The sequence below is a fragment of the Prionailurus viverrinus genome, chromosome D4 (assembly GCF_022837055.1).
Source record: "Prionailurus viverrinus isolate Anna chromosome D4, UM_Priviv_1.0, whole genome shotgun sequence".
Classification (NCBI taxonomy): Eukaryota; Metazoa; Chordata; class Mammalia; order Carnivora; family Felidae; genus Prionailurus; species Prionailurus viverrinus.
The window spans coordinates 65,896,331-65,908,647 of record NC_062573.1 but is presented as its reverse complement, the minus strand read 5'-3'; positions in this window follow the sequence as shown (position 1 = coordinate 65,908,647).

Here is a 12,317-nt window from a genome sequence, read left to right as displayed (position 1 = left end):
CAACTTATTCATTGGTTCCAGGGATTATTTTTTGCTCTCCACTTTGTTGAGAACTTTTTGGAGATACTTTTGAATTCGGCATCTGATAGGACAGTCCTCCAATTAGGATATTTGATAACATCTTCACAACCAGTTTTCAAACCAATAACCAAGTTAACAAGAGAATGAAGCTTCAATTATCTGCAGTCCTTTTACATGAGATATATTCTATGACCACTTAACCCACTGCCATCAACCTACTTTCTTTCTGCTGTTAGAAGAGGGGCACCTGGGTGGCTTAGTTGGTTAAGCATCTGATTCTTGATTTTGCCTTATGTCATGATCTCATGGTTCTTAAGTTCGTGCCCCACCTTGGGCTCCAGGGAGCCTGCCTGGGATTCTCTCTCTTCCTGTCTCTCTTTGCCCCTCCCCAGCTCATGAGCTCTCTCTCTCTCAAAATAAATAAACATTTTTAAAAAGCAGAAGAAATATTTAAAAATCACCTAGTATATTTCTCATTTTCAAATTATATTTCTATTCTCCTCATAAGATGCTTCTTCTAGTCCCTAGAAAAGAATAAATGATCAATATTTATTAAATGATTGAATCACATATTAACCACAAATTAAACCACATATTCATAAGCATGGAGACCCCTAAAGTGATTTAGCTTACTATAACTTTTCTTATGAACATTTAAAATAAAAGTATTTCTCTACATTATTTCCCCCATTGGTTTATAATTCTTTCCAGAAAACAAAAATTTAAACATAATCATCTCCTTTTTCAAAACCCCATCCTTATCCTTAATGAGACACCACAATATAATAGTTCACATGGAAAGATGATTCTTCAAGAACATGTGTTCAATATTGCTAACACCCACCACCAGTAAGTCTCAGACCATCCGGTGATACAGAAGATTTTAGCACAATGCACAAAACAATACATTTTCTCTCCAATTTTGGTGCTAACAGTAGCAAAATGAGGGAAACGAGACCCCAGACAGTGGTGAGCTCAAGAGACTCTGAGTTTCTGCTCAAGGTCAGAGAAAGACTCTTTGCTGCAAGAAATGCTTCAGAAGCACACTCACACAAACACACACACCTCTCTAGACTATTCTGATTTAAACACTCCATTTCAATTGAGGAAAAATGACTAGACATACATTTTATTGATGCCTAGGAGAGATTTTGTAGGTGGGATGTGTGGTGTAGGCCTTTCTTAAAAAGATCTAATGTCAGAGCTAAATAATTCTGTGGCCTCAGAAAACTCCTGGATATGTTCTGATCAGCCACTAATAATAAAAAATCAGTTAAGTTTTACAAGGGAACAACACAGAGCTTTTGACCCAGTGTTGCGGTTGGGGGTGGGGGGGGCACCATGCTGAGCAAAAACCAATGGACAGACATTGCACCAGTAGTACGAGAGGACCAAGCACTTTTTCAGACAATAGACATATTATTTTATAAAAATATAATTCAAATATTTAAATATGCAAGACCTCTTTTCTGCCAAGCAGTTCTAGCAACAAATTCAACACAAGAAGTTATCAAATCATCTCAAAGAGACTTTCTCCAATTAGTTGAATTGATTACTTTAAATATTAAATTTTTTCATATGCCCAATTTAAATCAGCAATTCAAAATAAACTTAAAAAATTTTTAACATTTCTATTTTATTTTAGAGCACGAGTGGGGGAGGAGCAGAGAGACAGGGAAACACAGAATCTGAAGCAGGCTCCAGGCTCCAAGCTGTTAGCACAGAGCCCTAAGTGGGACTTGAACACATGAACTGTAAGATCATGACCTGAAGCTTAACTGACTGAGCCACCCAGGCACCTCCAAAATAAACTTTTTAATATTATCAGAATAACCTACAATCTATCAAAATTAATATATGCTACTACTATAACCTATCAAAATAGAACTACCCATATAACTAATATAGCCTTTCAAAATAAACATAAAGGATTTTAAGTTTATTTATTTGAGAGAGAGAGAGAGAGAGAGAGAGAGAGAATGCACATGCCCATGTATGAACTGGGGAGGGGCAGAGAGAGAGAATCCAAAGCAGGCTCTGTGCTGTCAGCCCAGAGCCCAACAGAGGGCTCAATCCCACAGACCATGAAATCATGACCTGAGCCAAAACCAAAAGTCAGATGCTCAACCGAGGCACCCTGGTGCCATGATATAGAGATATTTTAAAAAATTATCTCATCCCAGGGGCGCCTGCGTGGCTCAGTCGGTTGAGTGTCCGACTCTTGGTTTTGGCTCAGGTCATGAGCCCACAACTCATGGGTTTGAGCCCCGCATAGGGCTCTGTGTTGACAGCATGGAGCCTGCTTGGGATTCTCTCTCTCTCCCTCTCTCTCTGGCCCTCCCCCACTTGTACTCTTTCTCCCTCTCTCTCTCTCTCTCTCAAAATAAATAAATAAATAAACTTAAAAAACAAAAGAGATTTAAAATTATCTCATCCTGGGCATTACCGGTAGGCAGAATAATGGCTCCCAAAATCGATCCACGTGATAGGTTCCTGGGGCCTGTGATATGTTACCTTTATGGCAAAAGAGACTTTGCCAATGTGATTGAGATGGGGAGATTATCTGGGTAGGCCCAATACGATTACAAAAAAAAAAAATACGATTCTCTGACTTGTATGAGTCAGAGAAGATATGACAACTTAAGCAAAAGCCACAGTGATACGAATACCAGCTTTTCAGTTGTCAAGGGGCCTTGAGCCAAGGAATGTGGGCCACCTCTAAAAGCTGGAAAAGGCAAGGAACTGAATGAACTCTTCCCTAAAACCTTCAGAATGCGCTGCCAATACCTTGGTGTTAGCTCCTTAAGGGCATTTCAAATCTCCGAACTTCAGAACTATAAGATGATTCATGACTGTTGTTTTAAGCCACTAAGATTGTAGTAATTGATTTTAGCAGCAAGAAGAAACTAATGTAGGGGCGCCTGGGTGGCTCAGTCGGTTAAGCGTCCGACTTTGGCTTAGGTCATGATCTCGCAGTTCGTGAGTTTGAGCCCCACACTGGGCTCTGTGCTGACAGCTCAGGGCCTGGAGCCTGCTTTGGATTCTGTGTCTCTCTCTCTCTGCTCCACCCCTGCTCATGCTCACCCTCTCTCTCTCTCTTTCTCTCTCTCTCAGAAATAAAGAAACATTAAAAAAATTTTTTAAAAAAGAAGAAACTAATGTAATGGGCAAACTGTCCCTTAATAAAATATATTCGGATACAGTTTTAAAACATCTCCATTGCTATCACGCCACAATATGTCTGCCCTTCTATTTCTCAATTTAATGAGCTGCCACATTTTTCCTATGATACCAAAAAAAAAAAAAAGTAGGACATCATTGTGGGGTGCTCACAGGAACTGTGGATGTAATTCATTTGGAAACACTGTTCCTTTGCTATCAGTAATAACATGAGTCAGTCCATAGCAAAAGCTTCTATCACTCCTCAAGGAGCCACTGTTTCAACCCTTAGGATCTAGTATTCCACTGGATCTCAGTAATCTTCATTTAGCCTTGTAATTAATCTGCTAAATTTCAGTGGGAACAGTAGCAAACTTACTGAGTTTCACTGCAAAGAAATTACAGCAGCACATAGCTGGAAACTCTCACATAACTACACCTACATTAGTCTCATCAAATAAACCTAATGTGTGTGATAATGTTGCAAGAAACATGGTAATTATTAAAATTAAAGTATGCTTGTCAGAACAAAAGGAGTATCTACATTTGATGATAAAAGATATTTAATCAAAGTAAGAACTTTAATGCAACTTGTATTTTCATTAATAAGGGCTCATAGACATTTGTGCCATAAATAAGAATAAATATGTAAGTATGTGTATGTGTACGTATGTGGTTGTATGAAGATACATATCTAGTGACATAGGTCTTTAGATTGTAATGACTTGGGGGGATGCCTCTGTCCAACTAATACCCCCCCTTTAAAGTTTCATCTGTCATACATGGGTCTCTTTGAAGAACTATCACTTCTGTTGAAATTATTTTTCCTGAGTCAATCTCGCCTGCCATACTATAAAATGACAAAAACAAGGATCGTGTCCTATTTGTCTTATTTGTCATGGTACTATGTATCATGATGGCGAGTAGGTAGTCAATAACTGTTGGATGAGGTTATAGAACTTCCATACTACAAGTGTCTAGTCAGTAAATCAAGAAGCTGCTAGGGACAGAAAATTATTTAGCTCTGCTAGTGAGTCTAAAAAAGGTCTCAGCCCCATATCTCACCTGTCAACCATCTCCAAGAGTATCCAGAGGGACAGGTTCTTCACACTTTCATGTACACTTTCTGTCCTTTTTTTACCCATGTAAAGCAATCTCTCTGTTGCTTATTTAAATTGACTTCTCCTAGCTGAAGAAGACCCAAGGAGGAGTTACTATGCGTGATTCTACAGACACATAATATAAATACACATAATATATGTACATATACAATGTGTAATAACACACATCCTGAGGATCCCTAATTTCTTCATTGGATGACACCTTATAGTTTAATTTCCAGCATCCAACCATTTGACTGGTTTTCCACATGTTCTTCTCAATGCATATATTTACTAGCTTCTTGTACTTCTTTGTTTTAATGTTTGTTTGTTTGTTTATTTATTTATTTATGTTTTTTGAGAGAGAGAGAGAACACAAGCAGGGGAGGTCCAGAGAGAGAAAGAGATACATACTCTGAAGCAGGCTCCAGGCTCTGAGCTGTCAGGGCAGAGCCCGATGTGGGGCTCGAACTCACAGACCACGAGATCATAACCTGAGCGAAGTCGGACGCTAAACCGACTGAGCCACGCAGGGACCCATAGCTTCTTATACTTCTTAAGTTATGTTCTGTTTCCTTCTGTTTCTTTCAGCAGTCAACACATTTCTAATCTGTCCTAGGAAACCCCTCGAGCCAAGATAGCCTCTAACAAAAAAGCAATATCATTGCACCCATTTTATTCTGCAAACAGAATTCGCCATGGCTCGGCAGCAGCAAATTTTCTGTTCTAGAATTGTGCCAGAGCCACAGTTCCTGCACGTGTTAAGTTCTACTCTGCATGGCTCCGGGATCACTACTCACGTCACAGCCATCACAGAGTGGCACATTCCTTAACTGCGGCACGTTACACAATCTGTGGAGGATGGTGACCGAGTACCTTAAACAGTGGACAGCTGCACCTAGGTTGCACCAAGGTGGCTGCCTAGCCAGTGAGTACTGCTTATAACTTGACATCCAACACTAAGAATGGCCAAACTTCTGCCATCGGGCCTGATGGAATATCAAAGACTGGACTTGCTCTTTTGAGGCAGACAATTAGATAATTGAACAAAATATATGCGCCAGTTAGTTTCGGGCATCGTACAATAGAACAAAACAGTGATCCCGAGAGAAAGGAAACAAACAAGACCAGCCATATCCTCACCTCAGTTTGCTGCTTCGTTGCAATGGGCACAGGAAGAGGGCGCCAAGCATATCCTCAAAGTCTTGCTGAGTTGAGGAAATAGAAACTGCGGGGAGAATGCTGAGGTTGCACAGCAGAGTTCCAAAACGGAATCAAAGGCTGAAGAGGAAAAGCTCCAGAAACATGCTTGAGGCACGCTTTCATTTTTGCTGGGAGCTAATCAGAGCATGTGTAGAGTTCAAGTCCACGAGGTTAAACAAAGGATAATTAGGAGCTTGTAAGCTGAACAACATCCAGAGTTCACAGAGAGTAGAAAGACATTTGATCCGGCCACTGAGAGTCCCCGGTGATAGCCCAGGGGGTCATGCCTTACTAGTAGAGCTAAACTCCACTTGGAATGAAGCCTGTTCTAGGCCAACCATAACAAAGCTTGAAACGAGGCCTTAAGGAGATCAAACTGATCTGCCACACACTCCAACTGCCTGTCAGATGAAAGTACAGAGCTCTTTAAAGGAAAACAACAACGATGCAGACACTCATAATTCCAACCAAAAAAAAAAAAAGTATTAAACACGTGGAGAGGTGAGAAAATGATTGTAAACCACAATCAGGAATAGAGTAGACAAAAGAAACAAAATCAGAAGGAAGGGATTATGAAACTAGAAAATAAGAATTTTCTTAGAGTTCTTATAATTATGCTTAACTGTTGTTAAATTGAACATAATAAAGTATTGAGTGATAAAGTCAAAGTGCGAAAGAGTTTCTATAGCATACTACACTTTGTGTAAGAAGGAATGGGATTGAAGAAATTATAAATGGGGCTCCTGGGTGGCTCAGTCGGTGGAGCATCCGACTCTTGATTTTGGCTCAGCATCCCCAGGGTTGTGGGCTCAAGTCCTGCATTGGGCTGTGCACTGACAGCACAGAGCCTACTTGGGATTCTCTCTCTTTCTTTCTCTCTTTCTGCCCCTTCCCCACTCACACTCTTTCCTTCTCAAATAAATAAATAAATAAACATTAAAAAAAAAAAAAGAAAATATATGTGTATGATCTTTTCTGTAAAAGACATACAGGAAAAATAACCTGGAAACTAATGAGACCTTTTGCCTACAGACGATGGGTGGGAAGGGAGAGAAAGCATGCAGAAAGAGAAACATGATGCAGAGGAGTGACACTTTGCTGAACATCTTTTTTTTTTAACTGTTTCTTTATTTTTAAGAGAGATAGAGTGTGAGCAGGGGAGGGGCAGAGAGAGGGTAGAGAGAGTCCCAAGCAGGCTCCACATTGTCAGCCCAGAACCTGATGCAGGGCTTGAACCCGCGAACCACAGGACCATGACTTGAGCCTAAATCAAGAGTCAGATGCTCAACTCACCCAGACACCCTAACATCATGTAACTTCTTAGATGATACAATGAGGAGGGCATAACATCAATTCTCTGGTGTTTTTTGTTTTGTTTTGTTTTGCTTTACCAAAAATGTATAACTTCAATCTAATCACTAGAAAACATCAAACCGAAATTGAGAGGCCTTCTAGAAAATAACTGCCTAGTATTTTTTTAAATGTGTCTGAGTTAGGCTGAGGAACCACCAAAAGACATGGAGATACAACAACTAACTGGAATGAGAGAGCATGAATTACATTATGGACCCAAAAAAAGGACATTTAGTAGATGTATTGAAAAATACTCCAGAATTTGGACAGTAAGCAAAACTCACCAGAGTAACCCATGAGTCAAAGGAAAAAATCAAAAGAGAAATTAGAAAACAGTTTAAACTAAAAGAAAATGAAGAAAACATAATAAAACTTGTGGGGATGCAGTTAAAATATGTCTTACAGGAACATTTATAGATTTAATATATATATATTGAAAAGAAAGTTCTAAAATCATCATCCTAAGATTCTAACCTTAAGAAACTAAAAAAATGAACCATAAAGTAAATGCAATTTATACAGAAGGAAGAAAATTAAAAAAAGATAGAAGCATAAGACAATAAAATAGTTATTAGCCAAAGGTAAACAAATTAATAGAACTATGAACTGGTTCTTTGGAAAAAAAAAAAGAATAAATTTGAAAAATGTCTAGGTAGGTAGAAAAAATGAAAAAGTCACAAATTTTCAAATAGCAGTAGTAAAAGAGAAAGGATGTAACTACAGAACCTATAGACATTGATCTACTAAGAAGAAATGTCTTTTTTAAATATTCATTTATTTTTGAGAGAGAGAGAGAGAGCTGGGGAAGGGCAGAGTGAGGGGGACAGAGAGTGGGCTCTGTGCTGACATCACAGAGCCCAATGTGAGGCTTGAACTCATGAGCTATGAGATTATGACCTGCACTGAAGTCCGACGATTAACCAACTGAGCCATCCAGGCGCCCCCTAATAAGGAATGTTACAAAATGTGTAGGTAGGTACATTTGGCAAACCAGATGACATGCCAAATTCTTTTTTTTTTTTTTAATTTTTTTTCCAACGTTTATTTATTTTTTGGGACAGAGAGAGACAGAGCATGAACGGGGGAGGGGCAGAGAGTGAGGGAGACACAGAATCGGAAACAGGCTCCAGGCTCTGAGCCATCAGCCCAGAGCCTGACGCGGGGCTCGAACTCACGGACCGCGAGATCGTGACCTGGCTGAAGTCGGACGCTTAACCGACTGCGCCACCCAGGCGCCCCGACATGCCAAATTCTTTGTAAAACTCTAGAGTTTTAACTAGTAAAGAAGTTGCATTTTTATTTAAAAAGTTCTCTACAAATAAAATGCTAGCCCTCATGGTTGTTCTGGTGAATTCTATAAAACTTTAAGGAAGAAATAGCAATAAAATAGAAGAGTTGGTTCAAACACTGTTTAAAAATTATCACTGCACATTATCAAATTAATTTCCAAAGTACTGTTCTCATTTACACATCAAACCACATACATTTCGTCACTAAAATTATGAGTGAAGAATTGGGTCTTGCTCTTTTTTAAATTATTATTGCACATTAAGGCATGGATGGAGCATTTGTTTCCATGCTTATCAGTCATTAGTATTTCTTTATAATTTTTTATCAACTTGCTCACTTTTTTTATTTCTTTAGAGTATTTATGTTGCCACTTGAAAGGTTAAAAGCATTTAGTAGGTGAATAATTAATATGATTGATCAGATTTGGAAAAGTTATTCACAAAACTCTAGCTGATGAGTGATTATTCATCTATAGCGGTTTCTGAATAGCTTTTCCCAATTTGTCATTTTAATTTGTATTCGTTTATTTTGAGACATACAAGTTACAACCAGGTACATTTCTAAGGTTACCTGTGGCTTCTTCTCTTCCCAAGAGGAGAGGCAGAGGCAGTACTTGAATTCTGCAATTTTCCTGTCATTTTTGTTTCTTGTACATCCTTTAGCCACCATCCTACGAACAAGTGAAGTAAAAGTTGAGGCTCCAAATCCACGTCAGCCTATATCAAACATCTTAAACAATTAAAGAGACTCAGTGAAGGAGGGGAAATTATCAGAAAGGGGAGTATTTTCCAGAGGAGACAAAAGGAGAAAAGAAGTTGACACATCTAAAATAGTGTCATCATTTTGGGGGCGCAGATCTGAAAATATACAAGACAGCTAGGACGTAATTCACATTTGGATGTTTATAATGGTAAGTAAAATAACTGATCAACTTCAGTCTGTTTTGTATCATATGGTCTCTTCTCTGGTATCTTTAATGTGTGTTGTTCAGTATTTGAGCGATGAAAGGTTGGGAATTATGGTGCTATCCTCGGTATTTGTTAATGAATCTTTAAATTGTCCATTACTGTTATAGCCTTTTCTGTTGGCTTGGCTGTGGTGGCTCTTTTATTGACAGAGACAACACAATTAATTTACTTCAACCATTTAACATGTCTGGGTTGAATCCAGTTAAAATGCCTATCAGAAATAATGCCAGTCCAGATCCTGGACTGGCAACAGAAAAACTCTACAAAAATCTCCAACCAAGAGTGCCAAATCTCCAGGGGCAAAGGAGGGAGAAGTAGTTGGAGGAGGAAAGCAGGGGAGCATATTGATATCAATCACAGGGCTAAGAGAAAAAGAAATCAGATTACAAGAAAACTGCAGGAGGGTGACGCGTAATTAGCAACACAGACTGACTATCCCATCATGCCAATCTTTGGTGTTACGGATTGATCATATTTTTGAGCAATATATTTCCATCATTTTCTAACTAAAAATGCCATATGATCCTGACCACTGTACATGAACCATTTTTTTCCATGTAAAAAGTTCATGGGACATTGCAACCACCTGTAGACGCATCCTACACTTAAAGCAGTGAAAAGCAAACACCCTAGCTGGACTATGAGACATTAGAACAAAGTTCCATTTCCTATGCCTGAGGAATTTGAACTTGAGGCACTTTTTGGTAATTTTCATTTTGAAAAATGTCAAAACTGTCAGTTTTGGCCATTGACCCTTTTGTGTCATTAACTTTTAAATAACGTGATGAAGCGAAGGTGGTATTGACCTAGTTTAGAATTAGGCTTAATAAAACTTCATATATTTGCCATTCATTTTGCCCCTATTCTGAATGTTTGGTTTTAAATGTAACCAAAATAGAAAATAGCTTTTTACAAAGAGATCAAAATAAAGTAAATCTAATTCTTGATATTTTATATAAAAAGAGATGTTGTCTTGTCTCCTGATATGCAACACAGAAAATTGACAGCCACATTTTTTGAGGATTAACTTTTATTTTCCCTGTCATATGCACATCTGCACATGTGTATATTGGGTTATTTCATACTTTTGGCCTCTTTGAAGCTGAATTTGTTTTAAGGTTAAATTTTGAGTAGATGGTCAAGCATACCGATGATTTCACATAATACAAGGACACAAGTTTAAAAGGTAACAAAGTTATAGTGTAACGAGGTCATTATAATGCTTAATGCTTCAATCACCAAATAATAAGGCGGCCTAGAAAAAAAGAAAGAGCCAGAGTAGTGGTCATACATGATAGAACACTGTAAGATAAATCAATTTGTCAGTCAAATGAAACTGATGCTATAATTGGAAACAAACATTTTGTTTATCACTGATTAACAAATTATAGATTCTTATATTCATATATTAAATATTTAATTCAGATTGTGTATGGAAAAGTTTTTTGTGGGGAACAAAATTAACGATACCATGTCTTGAAAGTTAAGATCTTCTGCTTCCCTCCCTCCTGAATGTCAAGCGCTAGGAAATATAAAATATTTCAAAGATTTTGCTCTGGGGAATATGTTGCTAGGTCTTTCCTGGACAAGATTTTTGTTTTTTAAAAAATTGCACAACAGATCCATGCCCATTATAGAAGACATAGAAGGTGCAGATGAAGAGGAAAAAAAAATGTAATTGCAGGTACTCTCTCGGCACCCAACAATATTCTCTCTTAATATATTGGTGTATGTTTTGTACATATAGCTATGTTTATTCATTCACTAAATGTCTACTAAGAGTCAAAGGATACATCAGAAAGGGAAACACAAAATCCTCTGCCCCTGTGAAGCTTAATTGGGCAAGCCAAAAAAAAAAAAAAAAAAAAGTAAATCAAAAACAATGTATAGTATGGTAGTTAGTCATAAGTGCTACAGAGTAATAAAATTGGGAAAAGGGGGAGACTCAATTATAGAGTGGCCAGAGAAAGTCTTATTGAAATGGGAGTTTAGTAGATACCTACAGAACCGAGAGAACGAAGCTATGCAGATGTCTGCTGGAAGAGTGTCTTAGAGGGCCAGTTCAAAGGCACAAGGACCAGAGCTTGCCCAGTGGGTTGGGGTTGGAAAAAGAGAAAGGAAGCCAGTATCAAAATATATCCTGTTTTGTTATTTCTTTTCTTACCCATAGATTATTTACAGGGGTTTGTTTAGTTTCCAAATGTTCAGGGCTTTCCTAGACATTTAGTTGTTATTGATTTCCAATTTAATTTTATTGTGGTCAGGGAATATGGCAAGAAAAAGAGGTGTTGTCTTACTTTAAAGAAAGTTTAATATGCGATATATTTGTCTGATATGATTTAAATCCTTTGAAATTTATGAAAACTCATTTTGTGACCCAGAACATGATCTACCTTGGTAGATGTATCATGTGCACTTGAATGACTGCATTGTCAGTAGCATTCTGTCAAGGTCAGCTAGGTCAAGATGGTTGATTGATTGTATTGTTCGGATCATCTATATCTTTACTGATATTTTAAATCTAGTTTATCGATTTCTGAAAGAGGGGAAAAATCTCTCTCAAGATCTGTTTATATTTTCTCATTATCTGTTTGTCTAATTCTGTCAATTTTTGCATCAACTATTTTGAAGCTCTATTCTTAAACACGCACATAGTTACAACTATTATGCTTTGATAATGAAATTACCTTTATCATTATGACACCTCTATCTTTAGTAATACACTGTGTGAAGTTGATTTGATCTATTATTAATACAGCAACTCCAGCCTTCTTTTGTTTACTATGTGTATGTTATATATTTTTCACCTTCATTCTTTTACTTTGAATTTATCTTAATCTTTAAGTTTTAAGTACATCTCTTATTAACTGGGTCATGCTTCTTTGTCTTAGAATCTCTGCATTTTTCTATATATTTGTAATTAAACTACATCTCTGTTAGCACATAGCTGGGTCTTACTTTTGTCTGGGCAGAGCTTTTAAACTGGGTGTTTAGTTCTCATAGTTAATGTAATTATAGATATGGCTCAATTTAGATCTGCCATTTCATTGTAGTTTTTCATTTGTCCCCTTTATTGTTTTTTGTTACTCTACTCCTTTACTTGCTTTTTTGGATTATTTGAGTCTTTCTGAAATTTAATGTTATCTATTGGTTCATTAACTATAGCTTTTTGCATTTTGTGTATTCTCAGAATTACAGTGCATATATTTAGCTTTTCATAACC